This window comes from Lygodium microphyllum, chromosome 4, assembly GCF_053477565.2.
Source record: "Lygodium microphyllum isolate KBCC chromosome 4, Lygodium_microphyllum_v1.1.10, whole genome shotgun sequence".
Classification (NCBI taxonomy): Eukaryota; Viridiplantae; Streptophyta; class Polypodiopsida; order Schizaeales; family Lygodiaceae; genus Lygodium; species Lygodium microphyllum.
The window spans coordinates 176,514,715-176,539,284 of record NC_141138.1 but is presented as its reverse complement, the minus strand read 5'-3'; the positions used below and the strand labels follow the sequence as shown (position 1 = coordinate 176,539,284).

Here is a 24,570-nt window from a genome sequence, read left to right as displayed (position 1 = left end):
TCATATCTCTCTTCTCTCCTCTCTTCCTTTCGTATTTCATCTTCCTCGCAGTTTCCAACATGGTATCAGAGCCCAGTAGTGCCTGCGAGAGATGGCGGCATGCTGCCGACCATATGAGGCCTAAGCCTATAACTGCAACGGGGAAGACAGGCAAGGGCAAAAGCTAGAGACGAGGACAAGGCGATGGGGTAGAAAAGCAAGTTCTTCGTCTCCACCTTCTTCTGCGGCATCCATTTTTTAATGCAACCTGAAAGGACAAAGCGCCCGCCATGGCACGGTGCCACATGACGAATCCAGTGTGACGAGAGAATGTTCTTGGAGAAGAAGGTGAGCAAACTGTGTGAGAGGAAAGGCGGAAGGCAAAGAAACAGAGAGAAAAAGATTTATGAGAGTAGAAGCGCTTTCTGGTAACGATATTCTACTGTTCCAAGAACAAAGCAGTTGCTGAGGTATAGCAAATCTGGATATGCATCCTTGTGTAGCTACAAAGGTAAGCTCCTGCGGCTTTGGCAAAGGCTTATGCGAACTTCATCCGTTGACAACAAGATTTCACTCAGGCAGGAGGAGCTTCTCTTTTGCAGCATTCATCCTCCGTCCATGTAGTTTCAAGCATCCCCGTCACTTGTCAAAAAACTCTAGCCATGGCGACCTTCACCAGACCATTTCCTCTCCCCCCGTGACCCCCTCTTCCACTCGGTTCTCATTTCTAACGACGTGTCCCATCTCTCACAGATTTGAAATTCGGCTGATTGTGTGTTTGCTTGCCCTCATTCCTACGTGTTAGCTATATATAGTGTTAGATATATATAGTCTGTCTATATACATAGCACCCCAGGTCCCCTCTGTATATTCCTATCATGTGTGCTCAATTTACACACTTCTGGGGTTCCACTTCTGGTGTCTTTCTTCTCTCCTCTCTTCCTTTCGTCTTTCGTCTTCCTCGCAGTTTCCAACATGAAGATCGGCTAATATTTGAGCACAATGAAGAAGAAGGAGACTTAGATTGATGAGGAGTTTAAGCATATCAAGAGGAAAGCTTATGGTTTTTTTCTTTAAAAATGACATCTATGGAAGCATGCAAAGAAGAAGAAAGGAGCACCTGTTTGATTTGTAGGTAACAAAAGGTTGCAACAATAGGAATTTCATGAAAACTTGTGGGCAAGACATAGAGGCATATGGGGAACCTTTAGTAAAGTCAAAGAAAAATATTGGTGGAAAAACATGTATCGAGACATAGCACATTTTGTTGAAACCTATTATGTGTGTAAGATGTATTCTATGGTCAAGCGTTGAGATGGGTTACAACGGAATTATCCCTTGTCTATACATTATAGATGGGGTTATTGATCTTCTAACCGTGCCTATAGGAATATGGAATATGAGGTATTTAGTTCTTGCAAGAGAGGATTTGACCAATCAAGTTGAAGGCAAAGACTTAACAACCAAATCCACTCAAGTTGTTTGTCATTTTTTCTTGAAGAAGTGTTTTGTAGATATGGTTGTGTGGGTAAAGTAACTGTAGATAGAGGAAAGTTGGATGCTGATGAGGCATGCAACTTCTTTGCTCAATTGGGTATTATGTTGGCTTTAACATTAGCCTACAACCCTAAAGGAAATGGAAAGAGCGAGAGAGATCATCAACCTATTCTCAAAGCTCTAGCAAAGTCTTGTAGATGAAAGATCAAAGAATCACCTAAAATGCTACCTTTTGCATTATGGGCTGACCGGACTACTCACAGTTCAATGATTGCTATATGCTAGCTGAACCTATGCATGGACAACAACCAATTATGCCAATTGAAGAATCTATTCTCACATGGAGTTTTCTACCTTGGGAGGAAGGCATCAGTAGAGAAGAGTTGTCGATTTTGTGCATATGGCAGCTAGAAAGAAGATCTAAAGATGTTCAAGCAGCTATTGAGAAGCTAAAGATAGAAAGACTAAAGAACAAAAGAAGATATGATAAGCGACATCGACTTTGGCTAAGAGCAATTCAAGAAAATGAATTGGTGCTTGTCTATGACAGCAGGCTAGACAATCAATACAGTGCTTCTAGGAAGATGGTAAAGCGTTGGTTTGGCCCATATGTGGTAAAGGTCATTCATGACAATGCCACATATTCATTGGCTGAATTGGATGGAGCAAGCATAAAGATACCCATAGCTAGAAAAAGAATCAAGCTCTTCAAACAAAGACAAAGTTCAATATATTAACTAGAGGACTTGAATATAATTCAAGAGCATGAAGATATAGAGGGAGAAGAAAAGGCAGAAGATGAAGACATTGACATGGCAGAAGATACTTCTTCTGACACTGCAAATCCATAAGACTTTGGCACGTGCTAGAGGATGTGTAGGTTAGGAGGGGGTGGATGTCATGCCATTACGTGCACACCGTGTAAAAAAATCTAAAGTGTGGCTTCCTTTTAGATTTAGAGAACCAATGCCACTTTAGGCATTAGTGTTAGTGTCCATGGTTCAAAATATTAGATTTTTTTGGACAAATTTTAGTCAAACTTTGATATTCTAGATATTATCTCTTGTAAAAATCCATAAAACTAGAAACAACTTCTAGATTAAGATGACAATATGTAAAAGAAAGCATGTAGCTTTCAGTCAATTTGAGATGACTTTATGTAAAAAGAGAGATTGACAAAATCGTGCGACGCGCGGCGATCACTATTTTCAAGCAGTGAACATCACTCTGAAGTGGGAGATGAAGGAGTGATCTTGCTGAATTTTAGCCAGTGTCATGGTATTTAACCCTCCTTTCGGAGCTAATGAAAGCATCAGATTAGCGATCTAAGAAGCATAGAGGAAGATATTATTTAACCCTCCTTTCGGAGCTAATGAAAGCATCAGATTGGCAATCTAAGAAGCATAGAGGAAGGTATTATTTTATATACTTTTTTGTTTTTTGTGGTTATATTTTCTCATAATACTGAAAGAAACTAATAGGCTTCATCTCTGTTAGTATTCTTCTATATTTTCTAATTCCTTTTGGGAGTATTCTTCTACATCTTCAATCTCTTCGAACCCCTTCTCTTCCATCTACTCCTCTCCCTAAATCTACCTGATGTCTCTTATCTTCAAGAACCTTCAACCCTTCTCTTATCTCTACCATCTCCGGAGTAAAAGCCCTTGAACCCCCATACATTCTTCTCTTCTCAAACCCCTATGGTGACCTTCAACCCTACATGCTACGATACCGTGCACCAAATTTTCCATGCTAATAGCGACGGTTACAGAGGAAAAAAAATTGTGGCAGGGCAGCTCCTCAAAATGAAGGCAAAGTGTACTTGAATCCATAAGACTGATACATAAAAAAATACAAGATCACGTAATGAAAGCGACAGTAGAATCATGGCAAGATACAAAGGATGATAATAACATAGTGCATAGAAAATGCCTACATAAATCACATAACCAAAAAAGAAGAGGATGTGTGCTCCACGGATCCAAGGCCAAGCTATAGATCCTTGCTATCCGAAAGCTCGTTCTGCCACAAAGAAGCATCCAACGAACACTGTAAAAAAAAAGAAACAACCACACCTTAGTACACCATACAATAATGCATTTTAATGAAAATTAATAACTACGGATAAGAAAGATCAGTGACTTACTGGGCCGTTGCATGCATACAATCGGTCGATCAATGTAGTGAGACTGTGTCTCTCTACATATTGAGTCTTCTAGGCCAGTGGGATTGCGGTTTGTAATGGAGTGCTACAAAGAAAACAAAATATAACTGTTAGAAACATGATTGTCAGTACAAGGGCCATTTCAAAAAAATAAGCGAAGAACAAAAGAAAAACTTACAAAGTCCTCCAGATAAGTCCTGTGGCCACCACTTCCAAGATGATAGACCACTTCTTCCTCCAATCATGCCCTTGCTACCTCACGCTGTTGTTCCCAACGTCCTAGAGAATCTATAGCCTCCTCCCTGAGTTGGCACCAATCATCTGCATCTAGCCACTAGGGCTTTGAGGCCCAACTCTTAAGTGCCTTGCGTACATCTGATTGTCTATGTGACATATACGCATACATACACTCCATCATCTAGCCTATGGAAAACCTATTTGCTGCGGTGGGTATCGGAAAATCCTCATGCAAGGATGCTACTATGTAGTCCTTGCTCCCATCTAGTATGTTCTTCCAATAATCCAAGATGTTGTGCCAAAAAACTTATTAGCACAACTCTCTCATATAAGCCATCACCCTTCTTCCCTCATCATTCATGATGACGGCTCCTATCCTATCACCTACAAGGTATTCTTGCCCCTTTGGGGTATGTCTAAGATGTATCCTCTCTCACCTACGACCACGTTCTTGGGCATACCCAGGAGACCCCTGTATATCTGGCATACCTGTGGGGGTGGTATCTCTTGGAGTAGCACCCATAGGGGTGCCACCTCGTGGACGGCCGAGAAAAAGCTGGAGTGACTAGAGTAGATGTCCCCACAAGTGTGGCAAATCCCACAGGTGATGCAACTCCAATAGAATGATGAGACGGAGATACTGTGTCGGTACCTCAAAAAAACCACCTCAGCCACGCTCTCTCAAACTTGTATGAGAGTGAGGAGTAACACCTGTATCTCGAGCCAATCGCGGGCTCATTGCATCCACCTCTCTATAGCATCCCCCAAAACCACTCCCTCCCTTTGGCCCAAGTTTGGAGCATTGACCTTGTCTACTAGAAATCAATGCATCAGAGTGCACTAACGTAGATACAATATGGTATGATGGTGTTCGAGATAGCTCCTAGCCTATCATATCTTTGAATTGAGCCATCTGATTTGGAGACATATATGTGAAGATCTCCTATAGCTCCTCGTCGCTCATCCCTCGAGTCATCGTGCGGATCCAAATATCCACAAAGGTCACCTGCATAAACAAAAATTGATGTTAGCATAATAAATATAAATCAAGCAAAGCATGGTAATATAAATCTTTAAAAAATGATCTTACTTAAAACACATACCTTAGGTACCCTTATAAGCAATTCATCAACCAATTGAGTAGGTGGATGCTCCAAGTATGAGAAACCTTATGGTCCCATGTCAATCTCGTGACACAACTCTGCATACACTGGAAGATCAATAGAAAGGTCACCACAGAAAGATGAGTCTACCTTATTCTCAAAGAATTCTTGGTCTCTTGTCTTTCCATCATTGTTACCCAATTCTAGCTCCTCTACATGCTCTAAGCTTTCGGTGGCCTCCACCGCTTGCAATATCAACCCCTCTATTTACATACTATCCTCATCTACGGTGTTGAGAACATTGCTTTCATCATATACTCTTGCACTTCGGGGAGATGAAGGTACAACACACCACCATCGAGGTTGTCGAGGGTTCAGATAGAAAATTACATGTTCAAAATCACATACAAGAGATATTTAACTTTTGTGACATGTACCATGTCATGATAAAAGTTAAAAAAATATGAGTCCATGGACCTATTTACAATGGGCCGGCAATACAAATGTGTTATGCAAATCCGTCCATCTTTTCTTAGAATCTATTTTGAGAAATTCAGATGGACCTCATTGAGTTGTTGCCCAGATCTTTCAAGTACCACTTCGAACCACAGCACATCAAATAGGATCATGGAGAAGCTACGATAATCCACTGTGATACTACTTTTCAAGTTCCCAAAATACTCCATCTCATCTATAATGGTGTTTGGATCCATTTCTCGTCATTGGTTCTCTTGATCGAACTTTGCCATGATACCACAATCCGTTGTGGAGCACATTTTTTGGATAAGCTCCACGCGAAAATGCCGTCTGCGTGACCACGTTGCACTGTATATTTTGTACTGTACATTGAAATAGTTAATTAGTTATCACATATAAAATCTAGATATGCCAAGCTGTAAACATGTCATCATCTTTAGATTATATCCCCTCAATAATTCCCACTCCTCAGTTGAGACCTTTTCCCCTTCGCGAGATGCTATAGTCAAAGCTCCATGAAACCATCATGTTGACATAAAACGCGGCATCTCCTTCATGCCCTCAGGATATCGAATCGGTCAATTGCGCATATTATATCAAAATTTAAATTGCACTTCCTCCTGATCTTTCTTGGCTTTCTCGTACCTAGCGAGCCACATCCCTATGGAGGAATGGTGTGACATACAAAAACAATTCACTTTCTCCTCCATTGCAACATCCATCCTTTTTTCTACCCCATTTCCAACCACCACATCTCCGGTCAATCAATCATCATTCTTCAGTGACCATACCATACTATTGTCTGAATCCACTGTTGGTAGCTAATGTGAAATATGCACTAATGCCTCAGACACCAACCAACATTCAACTATGCTACCTTCTGGCTAGGCTTGTTGTTGCACAAAGCCTTTTAGGGTTTTCATAAAGTGCTCCAAGAAGAACATCCATTGCTTATGGACAGGTCCTGCAATCTCCACTTCCTCTACAAGACGCACTAGGAGATGGGCTTGTATCGTGAGCATGCTGGTGAGAGCATGTATCTCTCAAAGAGATAGACAGTCTCCACTACTCTCCATCTTGCGGATTCAATAGAGGATGTCTTGATCCCCTTCTATGAGATCCATTGCACTAAATTTGACAACTTGTAAATCGCCCCATGTATTTCTGGAGTAAGGCATCCTACGATTGTGATAAGTAGTACAAACTACCACAAATGAATAAGCATTACGAACAATGACTAGACTCCAAATAGCAAAATACATAGGCCACCTACAATCCATTCGTAGTACAAACTTGGCATATCTTATACCAATCATGGGATTCTAGCCCTAATAATTGGTTGTCTTTAGAAAACCTGAACCTAAGAGAACGCATCATACCCGTTGGAGTGCGGATAGACTTGATAATTTTGCTTCACAATGCACTCTTCTTTAGTGGACAAAACCCAAGGAGCACAAGGTAGTTGCAAGCGACCATTAGCACTCAATTGCGGCTAAAGCACCTCCGTCTTGCCTACCTCCTTCAAATCCGTTCGTGGCCCTGAGCAGTGTCTCTCTTTCCTGTGATGTAGTCCCATAGTAAGCTACCCACATTCTTGAAAATATGCATGGTATCTAACAAGTGGTTGATTTGTAAGTGGGTCAATATGGCAGCTTGTAGAAAACTGAGAACCGTTGCATTCCAGTTGGATGTGACTCCATGTGGACCATTTTTAGCTCGTACCAACTTTGGGCATTCATTCATGTTGGAGGTCATCCAAGAAAACCTTCCCTTAGTTCATGACCCTCTAGCAAGAAAGCAATGTGTCCTTGATATATCATCTTGTTCATGGTTTGTGACCTTCAGGAGTATAAATGTGACCCACAAAATGGACATGCATGATAACTTGAGGTAACCAGAATTGTCCCAATACCTCTATCTAGTGAATAAAAACTTGAATGAGCTATGATAGATATTACCAACAAGAACAAAAGCCTACTTACCTAAGCACTCCCCGAATCTTGGAAAGTCATGCATGGTCTACATGAGAATGGCTCATATATTGGTGGACTGTCGACCATTGTGCTTGCTCATATCTTCCATGACGACCCCCTCCTCCCACAAAATCTTAAGCTCATTGACTAATGGATTCAGATACACATCCATATTATTGACTTTGTAGTAGCTAAGAATGAGCAAGCTAAGGATGAGGTGTCATTTCTTCGTAGAAATCCATGAAGGGATGTTATCATTAACAAGGACTACAGACCACACAATGTAAGAAGTTGAGTGCAGACCGAATGGGTTCACGCCATCCATAGCAAGACCAAGCCAAAGATTCCTTGGCTCTTGGGAAAAGCTTGGAAAGGTAGAGTCAATGTGACTCCATGCACGTGAATCCTCAGGTATTCGTTGGACTCCATCTATGGATATATTCTACGCATGCCACGTTGTCAAACTCGTCATGCCGAAGGTACGAAATATATGATGTATACTGGGGATAAGTAGAAAGTGTTTAAAAACTTTTTGAGAGATGGTTTGCCCTTGCAAGTCCTATTGATACCTGTGAGCACCACACTTTAGACATGTCTCCATAGTCTTGTATTATCCTTAAACAATAGGCAATCGTTGACACATACATGGATGCTGTTGTAGTCCATGCCAAGCTTTCGTAAAACATGTCATGCATCATCATGAGACTCGGGCATGGTATTTGCAAGTAGTAATATATGATACTTTAGCAACCTAAAAAGAAATCATAAAACACCTTGAAAAAGTACAATTTTTTTAAATGATGGTACGGAAAAGAAATCAACGAAGCGTACGTAGAAGGTACCTATAGAACTTAATCACACTCGCATCGCTCCACTCATATTTTGCTTGCATACTTAGGAGTGAAAGTAATGTCTTCAGGCGAGACACTCGACACCCATCATATAATGGTATGGATGCTTGCTCTCTAAGTGGAGCAGATGTCTCGACATCCATGGGTATCAATGCATGGATCATTGCCTCCATCTCAGGCTCTAAGATTGTAGGAAAGTCTAAAAGACAGCATGTCTCCTCTGGTATTGATGATATAGATTGGGTAGTGGCTTCCAAGTGGTGGATTGGCTCCTGGGGATGAGATGCCACCTCCCTGTAAAAAAATTTACGGCCACATCCAATGTTTTTGTATATAATATTCAATTAGTTTAAGAATATAATACATGATTGATATACGCATTTCTTACCATTTTCTTAAAAAATCTGAGATCGCCTGATCAATGACCTCTGATTCAAACTTACCGAAGTGCCATACGTATTCTATAGACAATCCACACTTTCATCTAATTGCTAGCTTACATTGAGAGCAAAGACATGGGACACACTGATTAAGATATGCCTCACGATCTTGAGCATCACATACTTCATCATTTTTCATTTGGTCTATGTTACAACAAACAATTTGTTTTTGTTATCATTCTTTTTTTTCTTTCTTAAATTATTTTAGAAGGGATTTCTTCTCATGTTACTCAACAAAATTAATGTATGTAAAGTCTCCATCTACCTACGGACAGGCGTACAATATGTAAAGTCTAATATACTATGCTTGGGGGTGAGGGACTAGCTACCCTATCTCAGAGTGTTCCCTGTCATGTGGTATTGCACTGGACCTCACTACCTTTTTCCCTTTGTGTATGACTCGATATGTAGAGCATAGGAGGAGGTAGCACAAAGCATGTCAATAAAACCATCCATTCACCTCCAAGTCTAATCTCTATTTCACTTTACCGGGCCTGGAGACACAGGCTTTTCGCACCTTCTCGAAGCGTTGAACACACCTAAGGTACATCCTTAACTATTTATGTATATATATATATATATATATATGTATGTATATGTATATATATATGCTACTACTACTACTACTACTACTACTACAAACAAGAAAATAAGAAATTAAAGAACAAGATCTTACCCTCTCTTTGTTTTTCATCCATTCCTTCTCCTCTCTCCCTTCCTCCCTCTCTCTTTCTCTTTTCCTCTCCCTCTCTCGTTTCCTCTCTTTCTCCTTTAATACACATCATTTTTAACAAAAGAAAACTAAATAATAGGATAAAAAATAAGAACAAGCCAAGACACGGGAGCAATGCACTCACCGCAAAGGTCGGAGGATGGATTTGGCGGCTCCTCTTCGCGACACTGGCTCCTCTTTGCCCTTCGTGCACTTCCTTCTCTTCTTTGTGAATGGTGGTGGTGGCGATGAGAAGCTCTTCTTCTCCCTCTTTCTCTATTTACCTCCCTCTTCCTCCCAAATGCACGGTGTAGTTTGCTCTCTCTTTTGCTTTTTTGTGCAAAATGCCGTGCTTGAGTTTCAACCTGTTTTTTTTCGTTTGAGTATCGTCACTATTTGTGTTGCTATAGCGATGCAAATAGCGATGATTATTTGCGATGCAAATAGCGATGCCACTAATTTACTTGCAAATGGCCATCGCTATTTCCCTATATTTGTGTAGTTTCAGATGATGGTATTGCAATGGATATGACAAAAGTACACAAAATTGTTGATTTACCTTCATTACAAAATTTGAATCAATTACAAGGGTTTCTTGGCCACAACGTTTTATTGAGTCATTTGTAGTGGTAGCTTTGCCTCTTACTACTTTACTTAAGAACAATCAACCTTATAATTGAGATTTAGTATGCCAAGCTGCATTTGAGAAATTGAAAGCTAAGTTAGTTGAAGGTCAAATTTTGGTTTCACCTGATTGGACTAAAGAGTTTCATTTTCACGTTGATGCTTCTATGGATACAGTGGGAGTTGTTTTGTGTCAGGCAGACGATAAGAATATAGATAATCCAACTTACTATGCTAGTCGTAATTTAAGTAATGCTGAGAAAAATTAAATAATTGAGAAGGAGTGTTTATCAATGGTGTTTGCTATTACTAATTCAGACATTATTTGTTGGGCAACAAGTTTGTTTTTTATATGGATCATAAAGCATTAAAATATTTATTAAATAAAACCAAACTTAGTGGCCTAGTTATCATATGGATGTTACTTTTTCAAGAATTTTTTTTTGAAGTAATTACTTGTGGAAGCTAATCACATTTTCTTGTGGACCATATGTCTCAATTAATTACTCATGATACATAGAAAGGTATAGATGATGACATACTTGATGCTCAATTGTTTGAAGTTTCTATCATAATACCATGGTATGCTAATATTTCTAATTTTCTTAGCACGGCTAGCTATCCACCAACTGTACCAAAGCATGAACGCCGTCGTATTTTATTGTAGTCACGGTCCTATGTTTTGATGTCAGGCTATTTATATAAGAATTTTCCTTGTGAGATAATTTATCAAGGTGTGTTCGAGAAGATGAGGTACCAAAACTAAAATTAAAAGTATTGAATTTTAATGCTGAAAATAGCAGCTTTTTTTGTGTTTTGGGATAGTAATTAGTAAATAGTAAGAGTAAATGGAAACTTTTATGGTTAAAATTTGGTACTATACTAAATTTAGTATAATGAGTTTTTGGTTAATAGGTTTGATGTATTATGATCATATGCAATTATTATAAATAGTTTTATTTTTCTAGAGAGTAGCAATAAAAAATCAATAAATTTTGATAATGAGTGATTTAGAAGAAATATTGAAAAGAGACTATAGTTTATTTATTGCTCAAAATATGATCATTAAATTTTTTTAAAGAATAAACTTCATTTGCATATACTTCCTTTGTTAAATATAGTTCAGGACTAAAAGAGAATTAGTAAATATTGGTAGTAGTATTAGGATATTAGAAGAAATTAAGTATGGATTAAGATTTTTTGATTAATTTCTTTCGCTGGTAGAAATATTGAAGATAATGAAATTTATATACTATAAGTTGTAGTTTAAAATGAAAGTTAAATAGTGATGTTTAATGAATTGTAAGTATGCAAAGAAGGTTATTAGTTGGAGTACTAAGAAACAAGATAATATGACTTTTATGTTGATAATGTAAAGATGAAGAATATATAAATATCCATCTTAAACCTTAATTAATACAATGGCTTTACACATAGCCATTTTGCTTGTGTTTCTAGGGGCTTTTTAAGGAGCCATCATTGTGTCACTTGAGATTATCTTAGGGAAACTAATCAAGGTCCTTGTTAGGCTTCTTTTAGTTAGGTCACTTGGTGGGGTTCAAACTTATGGTACTTGTGATGCTCTAGTGGGGGGCTCTAGGTCCAATGAAAGGCTTAACAAGGGGTTTAAGGGGTGGCTTAAGATATGTTTTTTCTTAGAGTGGCCAAGTTTGTGGCTCTTAGAAGGTTGGTTCCTTGTCGTGGTGGCTAGGAATTAGACGTGCACTAGTCTTTATGTGATGGGGATGAATGAGACATATAGCTCAAGATGGATTATACTCTTGTGATTTGAATTGCATTACGAGGCAACCCTTCTTTGTCCTTTGTGATTTTAGCCTATGGATGGGTAAGATAAAGGTCAAGGGAGTAGGTCATTTTGTGTCAACTAGGGGTACTCATGCGACAAGCTACTCAAGGTACAAGGTGCCATGGAAAGAAGTCATCAACAAAGGGACAATGGCCAAGGTGTTTGAAACAAAAGCTAGTCATGTGGAAGAATTAGGAGCTTGATGAGGCCTAACTCTTTTGGATTCATCTTGGATGAGACTAATGATGTGTCATCGTTAGATTATCTTTACTTAGGAGTCATAGATTTTTCAAATGTGGCATGGCATAGTCAAGTGAGGTGGCTATTTATGATTGTAACAAGTACTTGCATTGCCTGAAGAGCAACCAATTGGAATTTGATCTGTCTTCATTAAATAGTTAGTGTTAAGTTTATGCCTTAAGCTTAGGCAATATCTCTAAAGTTAAAGATTATTACAGCCAATGCTTCATAGGAAGAAGCACTTGATGTGGTGGCTGTATAGGGTTTCCAAAAGTAAAATATAGACAATGGGTGATCTTAGTCATATTGACCCAATTGAGAGATGAAGGTTCCTAATGGACTAATAGGTCTACACACTGACTAAATTCAATCCCATTTGGTTAAGTGGCAACTTGAGACCCACAAGGCTTGTGCATGAAAACTTAAAATCCACATTTGGCCTCATTGTAACTAGCAATCCCCTTAAATTTTTGAGTAGTAATGTTTCTAGCCAATATGAAATGGTTCAATCTCTTTTACCTTCATCTAGCATTCTCAAAGTTCTCAAAAGGGTCCACTTTCTTCCTTATTGTGAAACTCCTTGAGAGTAGATCCTCCACACTCTTGCATAGTCAAGAACTCTAACACATCATGAATTTAAAGCTTTCATATTTATGCATTATTGGGAATCATGGCCCATAAAAAAGATTAATACTCTAAATTCCAGATACCATGTTTAAACATGGAATGGAAGGTATTTAATCATCATGGGTCACGTGTCATGGTGTTTTATCCAAGAAACAAGCCTATTGTCCAAGTTGAAGGATCTTATGTCCAAACACCAAGTTAGAGGCTTATATGTCCAAGCATCATAGCCACAACATGGTGGGAAGAGTGGAGGAGAGGCATAAGGAAGGAGAGAGAGGCAGTCGATATGACTAATGTGATGGAGTGAGAGGGGGAGACCATCTTGATCAAATGGATGGCTAATTATGGCAAAATATATTATTTTCTCTTTTTTATAAACATATCAATTTTATGAAAAAACCTTAAGAAAATTTGGTCACTATGAGAATATTTGGCCAATAGGGCTGATTTATTAGTGTGAATTCCTAGGCCTTAATGCTTACATGAGCAACTAATTAAATGATGCATAGTGCAACTTGTTAATGGTAGCCAAATTATCTCACTACAAGGAAATGGGAAAATAGTGACGGTGATTTGCAATACAAAATAGCAGCCTCGCTATCCACGTCGCTATTAGCATTACAAATTTCATCTATATGTGTTGCTATTAGCATCACAAACTAAAATTTGTGATGCGTAAAACAAGCAATGAGAGAGAGCAAGAGAGATCACTAGTTTGAGAGAGAGAGAGAGAGAGAGAGAGAGAGAGAGAGAGAGAGAGAGAAGTAGAGCTCCTTGCCGTTGTTGCCACTATCACAATCATATGCAAAGAAGAGGGAGAATTGTGTAAGGGAGCAAGAAGGGAAGCCATGAAGAGGAGGCACAAAATATTTCACTCTCCTCTTACAGTTTGTGGCATGTACTCCTTGTAAACTACAATATTTTGCCATGGCTTTCTATGAAGGAAGGACACCTGATATACAAATTGCATATTCTTGGGCACTACAAAGTCAAGAACATGCAAATCTACCTCTGTCCATTAGTTGATGAGCTCAAGATTTTGTGGGAGGTGTCAATGTGGAGGACATAAGCAAGCATAATGGTCAACGATCTGCTAATATACGAGCCATTCTTATATGGATCATGCATGACTTTTTGAGATTTGAGGAGTGTGTGGGTAAGTGGGCTTCTATGCTCATTGTTGATATCTAATATGGCTTGTTCAAGTTTATGTTGACTAGATATGGATATTGTGACAGGTTTGGTCACCTCAGGTTATCATGCATGTCCATTATGTGGACCACAATTAGACTTCCGAAGGTCATGGACCATGAAGAAGATGGTATATCATGGACATGCCACTTTCTTGTTGGAGGGTCATGAACTAAAGGAAGGTTTTCTTGGACAACCTCCAGTACAAATGAATGCCCAAAGTTGGTATGAGTCAAAAATGGTCTAGGAGGAGTCACATCCAAGCAGAATGTGACGGTCCTCTGTTTTCTATGAGTTTTCGTATTTGAGCCACTTACAGATCAACCATTTGTTTTATCTCATGCATATTTTCAAGAATGTAGGTAGCTTATTGTGGGACCATATCATAGGAAAGAGAGACTTTGTAGAGACACAAATGGATTTAAAGAAGGTAGGTAACATGGAGGTGCTTTGGTCATAGTCAAGCTCTGACAATCGCTTGCAACTACCTCATGCTCCTTGGGTTCTTTCCACTAAAGAAGAGTGCATGGCGAAGAAAATTATCAAGTCTACCCACACCCCGATGAGTATGATGCATTCCCTCGAGTCTAATTTTTTAATGATGACCACCTATGAGGACTAAAATCCCATGATCAGCACAAGATATGCCAAGTTTTTCCCTACCTTGATAGCAACTAATCTCAGTATTTCACATTTTAGTGTCTACTTGATGTTCATTATGCTTCAAATTTTGGATAATTTGTACTATTCATTGTAATTGTGGGATGTCTCACTCTAGAAATACGTCAGGCGATTTATAGGTTGTCAAATTTAGTGTAATGGATCTCACAGAAGTAGATCAAGACATCCTCTATTGAATTGGCAAGGCGAGGAGGAGCGGTGGAGATAATTTATGTCTTTGAGAAGTACCTGCCTATGAGCATGCTCAAGATACAAAATCAACTCCTCGTACATCTTGTAGATGAAGTCGAGATTGTGAGACCTGTCCATACATGATGGATGTTCTTCTTAAAGTGCTTCATGAAAACCCTAAAGGTCTTTGTGTGACAACAAGCTTGGCTAGAAGGTAACATGCCCATCGAAGGTTGGCTAGTGTCAGAGACATTAGTGCATATTTCAGAGTGGCTATCGAGGATGGATTCAGACAACAATATGCTATGGTTGTTGAAGAATGATGATAGACTGACCCGAGATGTGGTGGTTGAAAATGGGGTAGAAAAAAGGATGGGTGGTTTCATGGAGGATAAAGTGAATCCCTTTTGTATGTTGCATCATGCATTCATGGAGAAGTGGCTCGCTAGCCTACTACATGCAAGCCAAAAGAGAGCGGGAGGGAGTGTGATAAGATTTTCAACGTAGTACATGCCATGGACCGATTCAATATCCCAAGGACATGGAGGAGATGTCAAGGTTTATGTCTATCCAGTGATTGCATGAAGCTTTGATCCTAGCTTCTCCTTAAGAGGTAGAGGTCTCTATCAAGGAGTGAGAACTCTCGAGGGGATGTAGTCCGAATGTGACCTCATGCTTTATTTGTTGCCATATCTAGATTTTATGTGTAACAACTAATCTAACTGTTTCCATATACAATACAAAATCTATAGCTTAGTGTGGTCACAGAGTAATATTTTCAAGTTGAGTACATTGATAAAACAGGGCTCACAACAGATTGGCAAAGTTCGAGCAAGAGAGCCGATGGTCGGCCATGGATTCAAATACTGTAATAGATGAGATGGGGTATTTCAGGAACTTGCTTCTCCATGATCATATTCAATGTGCAATGGTTTAAAGTGGTACTAGAAGGAGCTGGGGCAACCATTCGACAAGGTCCATCTAGATTTCTAGAAGTAGATTCTAAGAAAAGATAGACGGATCTTCACAACACATTTGTATTGGTGGAGCCCCAAGAGGAACACCAAAGAACAAGATATTCTACTATAAGAAAATCTATCTTGTAGCATCAACAAGCTTTTATTTCATTCTTTTGATGACTAAAACAAAGAAAACAACAAATCTTCACGTAGCATCATAGTAGATATCTCCCACGGATTTGATAGAATCAATCATAATCTTCAATTTCTTCATAGAATCCTTCAATAGAATAAGGAACATAAAGGAATACACCATTTTTGAATGGAAATAAATCACATAATATTCATCTTCAATGTCTTCATAGTTTTCTCTCTCAATCTCTCATATATAGTTACACTATTTTGATAGAATTGGCTATCTTTGGCTCTCTCTCTCTCTCTCTCTCTCTCTCTCTCTCTCTCTCTCTCTCTCTCTCTCAATAGTACATCATCTCCTCACTACAATACTCAATAATGACTCTCAATAATCCTTCTTAGGTCGTGGATGCACCTCCCAAGAGATATGTCTGATATGCGAAGAGGCACCAGAGCCACTACAATCTCTTCATAGCTCACTACTATCATTGTCACTTCAATCTTCTCTTCAGTATTTAGCAGCTGCTTCTTCCATTTGTTTTAGCTCTTTTGAACATAGATTCATCCTTTCCAAAAGTTAGAAAACTTTTCCAAAGTCACACATACATTCTACAGAACACCTACAGAAGATCTATAGAATAGAACAGAACAAGAATGGAGCAGAGATAGAACAGAGATATAGGCTCTTTAGAAGGTCTACAGAGGGTTACACAAGGTCATCAAAACCTTATAACTCAAACTAAAACCATTCCAAATGTAAAAGAGTGGGGATAGACGGGTAGGACATGGATTAGCATGGGAATACCTAGTTATATTAACAGGGTATATAAGGTATTGAGAGACCCAATTAGGGCATCAGTTATCAATAATCAAGTCTCTCTTTTCTCCTTCCTCCTAGCTTTCATGGCTTCCCTCCTCTTTCTCTCTCTTTTCCTATCTTTCTCTCTCTTCTGCTAATCTTTCTCTCTCTTCTTCTCTCATCTTATTCCTCTTTCTCTCTCCTCTTTGCAATCTCTCCCTTCTCTCCTTCTCTCTCCTAGGTCTCCTTCATTACAATTGGTATCAAAGCCTAGTTTTTAGGTCCTTCCTTTCTCTCGCCTTCCTTTAGATTTAGTTCCTTTTTTAGTCTTAGGAAACCCTATTGTGCACATGTACAGGCATTGAAGAACCCCAGGAGCCAAGAAGTACTATAGAGATGGAAGCTTTCTTAGAAGACACACAAGAGCTATAAGGGGCAGTGATGGAGTACCACAGGGGGATGTCAGCTTTCTTGAAGACCACAACAAAAAGCTTTTACAGATTTTTTCTCTTTTCCACTTCAAATAGTTAGTACACCCAAATTTTGTGAAAACCCATTTTCTAATTACTATAATATTTTGTCAACCTGGAAGCTTGAACTTAGCATGTCGAAGACCCTCTTGTGCATGGTTTCCATTGTTATCTTTGCAGCATATTGACAATAAGACCTTCCCAATGGCAACTCGAGCACAGGTTCCCTGAGGCTTTCCAAAAGCACCTCTCATTTCTATCTGAAGCCTATCAGCTCTAGCACAAGAAAGCATCTTGTTGATGCAGAGGACGTGAAAGGGATGCACCCTCACTCTCAAATGGAAGGTATCTTTCCTAGCATACTTGGTCATGTACTTGTTGCAAGCAATTTGAGTGGCTTCTAGAGCTTCACTACTGGAGACATTCTCTTTCTCCCAACTCCCAAGCTGGACGCAGAAAGGGAACTAGTCCATCCCTTTCTTTTTCATGCCAACATCATAGATACAGATCTTTGGATCAGGAACACCATGGCAGTATTTGATCTAGGATAAGGCTTATTCTTGATCTGCCAGTAGCATCTGGCGAGTCTCCAAACCATGGCGATGGCGAGCAAAATGGCAACACAACACTGATTGAAGCAGCAAACGGAAATTCTTCCTTCCTTCACACACTCTCTCTTGGCCTCTTGCATCGCTACAGAAGGTCGATCTGTTGGATTTCTTTTATGCAAACAGAGAGGCAAGCTCCCACCCTGCAGCTCCATTACTATTTGCAACAGCCTTCTAAGAGGTCCATTGTCCACTATAAATCCATTCCTCCAAAAGAAATGTGCTACAAAAATTCAGACTTCTCAGGAAGTGCCAGAATGTTTTCACCAAGTTCTTCAACTAGAAGATCTGCTATGTCGAAGAGCCCAGAGATCGTAGCTGTAGTCTTAGGGAAGGGGAAAGTGTACATTTGCCAAATGTGAAGTCGTTGGAGAATAGTCATGGTGCATCCTTGCAGCCGACAAATCATCTAGGGGAGGGAAGAATTTTGCCGCAAGTTGAGTCCTTGGAGCTTGTTGTTTTAGAAAAGCCAAATAATTTACTACCTTTAATGGAGGCTACCAAGCCTGAAGCAGGTGCTCTAGTTGATGACCTTTTGATGCAGGAACAATCGGCATGATCCAGGCACTGAAATCTATGAGCTACAACCCTCTATCTTCCATTGATGCCCTTTTCTATGCTGGTACAATCTTACAGATAGACTCAACAGAGTACAATTGAAGAATATTCGGAGGGCTCAAGATTGAGGGAAATACCACCATCTTTGGTGAGAAAATCGACATTTGCCAAGGCTGAGGGCTTATTTGCACGACCAAAGAACTTGATCCCTGGGTATGAGCATGTCAAATTTCGACCACATGGAATCCAAGCGATGGTTGATCCCTCATCAAAGAGATGCACAAAGGTAGATACTGAAATTCAGAAGTTCTCGGACTGGAGCATCGAACATGGGGTGCAGACCTTCAATCACAAATATTTTAGGAGGCAGAATAGTCTCCAGCGGGTCAAGAAGACTAGTGACATGGTTGTAAATAGGCTTCTCAATGGGCTTGCCTTCCTTTATAGCCTTGACCTGCTGATACATGAGATCAAAGTTGTTGGCACAGGGATCCAATGCGGTCACTTCTTTCTCCTTGCGGCCTGATAGTGGCAGCAACTTGCTGAAGGTTTAAGGCATGGGACAACAACATAACCACTACGAAGATCTTCCCTAACATATGTAGGAGCACAATCATGGGCATACAGAGTTGCCATAGGTAGTGCTGGAGCTATAGATTTGGCTTCCAGAAGCTCCAGTTTTGAATTGGGAACAAGTGCGGCAGCAACATAACCACTACGAAGATCTTCCCTAACATAGGTGCTCTCTTAACTGGAAGAGCAAACTTGGGGTCCTTGAGACATTCTATTATGCTTATTGGATTTTATATGGGGTGCTTTGCAATGCTTGAGAGTTATATGGTCAAAGGTGTATAAAAGCGTGCTGTAATTAGGGGTAACATCAAGTAAGAGCCTGAATGCTTACCTTCATCAAATAGCAAGCTGATGCTGGTAACCCTACCTATGCACTCAAGCAAGAGTAGATTTCTGCAGTAGCATTGGCTAGATCTGGGGGTAGAGGGTTTACTACTGACTGGTGCTTCAAGGATAGAACTTTTACAACTTCTGATACTTGCCAGTTTTCAGTACAGATGGTCACCAACTAAAAGTCTTAATGACCCTGGAAGGGTTTGAAGGTGAGATTGAGGCAAATGCACCTATCTTGGCAGGCAAGAAGCTCAAGTGATCAGCAGTAAGCCTCTTAGGTGTCCTTGAGTTGTCCAGCACAGTGCAATTTGAAGGCCTAGGCTCATGAATAAATGGAGGAGGACCTTGTATTCTCACCCTTTGCATTTATTGTGACAAGTCCACTGTTGATCTTGATGCGGAACTTGACGTGTATACCCTAAAAGTACTCTCGCATCCAATCCCTCCATGGTAAGCATGTTGATTGCTCAGCCAACAAGTGCTTAGCTTGGGGAGATTTTTTGCTGCCACTAATTCTACAGATTTGTAGATGTTAAGTGGAGAAAGCATTGGATGATAAGTTTGATTAACTTTTAACACACAATGAATAGTGTGTTGTATAGAGTGAGCGACATACAATAGCAAACAGTAGTGTGCAGATCTGATTTTCAGAGGTAACACTAGGGATCTTTTGATGCTCTGATGTGGCAAACAATATAGGTCAATTGCCAATGTGCTAAGCTAAATCACATATGGGCAATTTTGATAACCAAAGTATTGTACAATACGACTTTGGGCAACACCTAGGCTATGAACCTTGTCATGAGGGTGGATCATACTCCAATGGATTTGATCAGCAGTATGGCTATCATGGGCATCATGATTATGGCCATTATGGACAATATGATTACGCTTACAAGCACTCCTTTATGCAGCAATATAGTTCTTATGCAAGTCATGATCATGGACATGTATATGGTAGCTCATACATCATTGGTCAGCAACATGCATATGGAGATTCTTATGCAATGTAGGAGCAGCAAGCTAGTGATTATGACCAGCATCATGCCGATACCTATGCTCATGGACTTGCCACTCATCATATTTATGGTTAGCCTAAGATGCAAGGATACCATTGTATTCATGTTGGACAATCATCATGCAATCTTGGGCAGCATGTTTATGGGCAACAATATGGCCAAAGTTTTGGTAATAGTAAATAGCAAATAGATGTAAATGAGTAGCAGGGCTGTTATTACCATATGCAATATGGACAACATGAGTATCATTATGAGTAGTAGCCACATTGGTATGACCTTCCATATGGACAGCATGAGCATTATGGTCATGGGCAATCATTTGTTGTACATGAGCATCAAGATGACTATGAGCAGCATGTCAGAACTATTACTGAGTTGACCAATGGTGATGAGCATATGTGTGGATAGCATGAGTATCATTATGAGATGTAGCCACATTGGCATGACCCTTCACATAGACAGTATGAGCATTATGGTCATGGGAAGCCATCTGTTGTACATGAGTAGCATGTCAGAACTATTACTGAGCTGACCAATGGTGATGACCATGTGTGTAGATTACTATCTAAGGCTAAACGCATTGGACACCTTACTAGTGATACGATATGGGAACTGCATGTTGTGGGCTTATGCTATCAATGTGCTAAGCCGATGTCTTGTGATCATCAAGGAAAATGTAGAGCACAGAATGCAAAACTCCTATTTGTATTCGAATATCATTATGCCAAGGATAGGACAGATCTTGCTAAAGACCATTTTGATGTGGGTCCAAAGCAAGACGAAATTTCATTCAAGAAAGAAGGTCATGTAGATCTTAAAGATCATGCTCATATTACGGATTAAGAAAACATGTCCTTCCAGGAGACCCTTCAGTCTGTACACGTCACATAGAAGGGCTTGATGCAGTACACTTCTTAGCTTATGCAACCCCATGTGTTATTGACAACATCCAAGCGCAGACCGAGCTTAATCATATGATGCTTATGGCAGACTCGATACAACAGCTAGTGGTACTAGCCATTCTAGCTTTACTTGTGGATGGTAATCCAATGCATGGAAAGGATAACCACTTTCCATTTGACCCCGGTGGTAGTGCAGAGCATGGATAACCTGTATGCTGGTGATGCTTACCATGTAGGTTATCCATTTTATCCCGGGGGTTGAAAGAAAGATCTATCCACATTAGCACTCCTCAGTGTAGTCCCCTCACCTTGAGGCGGAAACCTTGGCTGAAGACGACTCGATTTGGGCCTGTTTTGTAGTAGATAGCCATCTACTTTTGAACAGTTTTGGGCCTGCATTAAGTTCACCCTTGCATGACCTATCTAGGCTAAAAGTACCCTCAACGAGCTTCATTTTGACATTTCACACGCCTCAATCAGAGATGCCCATAGGAAGTTATGACCAATTTTCTCCAACAGGCCTGTTCTGGAAAGCATGCTGTCCACTGTTTGTCAGCCCCTAATTGTCAAGAATTGGAGGCCAAACTCATATGCTATCAACTTGCACATGTCATATACATCATATCCACAATTCTATGCCCCAATTCCACATGCAATTGTACTTCACCATATCCATATTCTCCTTTGTAATGGTGAGCAGAGTAGTACTCTACAACCCTCCCCCCCCGTTCGTTGTGAGCCATAGATCCTCTTTTTGTTTTTGAGGGCAAAAACCTTCGAGGTTGGGATGGAATGTAAAAGAGTGGGGATAGATGGGTAGGACACGGATTAGTATGGGAATACCGAGCTATACTGACAGGGTATATAAGGTGTTGAGAGACTAAATTAGGGCATCAGTTATCAATAATCAAGTCTCTCTTTTCTCCTTCCTCCTAGCTTTCATGGCTTCTCTCCTCTTTCTCTCTCCTTTTGTGTCTTTCTCTCTCTTCTACTGGTCTTTCTCTCTCTTCTTCTCCCATCTTCTTCCTCTTTCTCTCTCCTCTGTACAGTCTCTCCCTTCTCTCCTTCTCTCTCCTAGGTCTCCTTTATTACACCAAACTATAAAAAACAATTCAATAAACCTTCAAAAGATTTCAACCTTCATCAATCATCAATCCATGCTTCATATAGAAGAAAATCAGGACAAAACAGAAGCTATACAGAAGGTTTTAGAACCAATCAGAACCTCAACAAAACCTATCAGAACATCACAAAGCTTCATATTTCCACTAAAAATCATCATGAACTTCCAAAACATAATCAATATCATCCAAAACACTCTCAAACACTTCCATTAACAATCATACATCACTCTAAATCCATCAAAAATCAATCATTCAGACCTCAAAAACAACAAAATCAGTCAAAAATTTAGTCTTTTTCCACTCTCAACATATCCCCACACTTAGAAAGGAAGCATTCTCGCGACCTAAGGAAAATAAGAATATAAATTCACTAAAGAGCTCAATTTAATCTTCTGTAGTGTCTTCAACAATTACTCCACCACGATCCCAACTTATCACTTGTATCTCTAGAAAAAAATACTACTAAAGGAAAACTTCATTATTCATTAACACATATGATAAACAATAAAAAGTCATAAAATTTTTGTAAAGGATATAAGAGGTTATTTTGCTTTCCATCGTAGGCTTGCCATCCACCATCACCATCAATAGTTGAAAAGAGAGCTCTCGAATAAATTATTCAACGAGCACGAACTCATCACATACAAATTAATACAACACACACACAAGCACAGCAATCTGAATGGCATCTCCAAAAGATGTCTCATTAAGAAGCACATAATATACATATCAATTGTGATTGTCAAGATCCCTAGGGAGGGAAGTAATTCTTTAGACGATAGCCATTGATTAGGAAAGGATCATCAGAGGCATCAACGGTCTACACTTAAATAGAGCCATTAGGATTGATAGCAAGTACCTTGTATGGGCCCATCCACCGTTGTTGAAGTTTTCCAGGAAACTTGCCAAATCTTGAATCATAGGCGAGGACAAGATCACCTTCTTTGAACTCCTTGTGCTTGATGACTATCATGATAGGCTGTGCGTCGCACTTGAGTGGTTTCCATACACTGTAGGGCCATCTACCGTATCTCATCCAAGCATTCCAAGTGTAGGAGGTGGCGTTGCAGTGACTCATCATCTCCCAAGTGTTCTTTAACTGTCACTCGCAAAGAGGGCAATTCCAGTTCAATAGGGAAGACGGCTTCTGTACCATACACTACCTGGAAAGGGGTCTATCTTGTAGCTGCCTTATGGGAGGTTTTGTATGTCTAGAGGGCCTTTGTAAGTTGATTATCCCAGTCGCGACGATGTGCGGCAATCATTCTTGTCAAGATCAAGCAGAGGATGCGATTGGTGACTTCAACTTGGTCATTGGCTCTGGGGTAGTAAGGAGTGGACTTAAAATGGCTGATCTTATACAGATCCGTCAACTTCTCCATGATTTTGTTAAGGAAATGAGTACCTCTATCTTTTACCAGCTCGAGGGGATTGCCAAAACAGGTGATAATATTCTCGTACATCAACAAGGCTACGTTGTTACCATCATCCCGCTTTAGAGCTTTAGCTTCACACCACTTTGTGACATAATCCGTATAGACTAAGATGTATCTGTTTTGCTTTTGTCTGGTACGTGGATCAATGGGACCCACAAAATCAATCCCCCACTTCTCGAATGGCTTTAGGGGAAGAATAGGTTGCAGTGGCATGGCACTTATTTTGGTGGGTTTTTCCATTCGCTGACAAGCATCACATCTCTTATAGCAGTCATGTGCATCCTTGTGGAGGATCGGCCACCAGTATCCTACTAACAGAGCCTTCCTAGTTGTCACTTCTCCTGCGAAGTGTCCACCACATGGTTTGTCATGGCATGCTTTCAATACTATGCCGATTTCATATCTTGCAACACATCTTCATAATACTTCATCTTTGCCTCTCTTGTACAGTGCACCGCCTAGCGAGGTGTAGGGGGACTAATTCTAATAGAAACTTCTTCTTCTCACAGCTTGAGATGCCAGGAGGATACTATTGAATTTCCAAGAGGTTTCCTATGTCTGCATACCAGGGAGTAACTGTTTCAACTAGAAACAAGGAAGCATCAGGAAGGTCTCGATCATCGTGTTTCTCTTCTACAGTTTGAGGGATCCGTGATAGATGATCAGCTAGGACATGGGAATGGCCAGGCTTAGTGACCACTTCAAAATCAAACTCATGGAATAGGAGCAACCATCTCATCAGTTGTCCTTTAACATCTGCTTTGTTCTTCAAGAAGGACAAGGCTTCATGATCCACGTAGAACTTAAAATGCATTGACAATAGATAGTAATTAAACTTCTCCAATGCAAACACCATTGCCAAAAGCACTCAAGCTCTGTC

The 24,570-nt window shown here is 39.9% G+C and overlaps 1 pseudogene; it reads right to left on the bottom strand.

Moving 5' to 3' along the window:
• Positions 1-10,671: 10,671 nt before the first annotated feature.
• On the bottom strand, positions 10,672-17,735 carry LOC148037953 (large ribosomal subunit protein uL16 pseudogene; annotated as a pseudogene).
• Between the last annotated feature and the right edge of the window lie 6,835 nt (positions 17,736-24,570).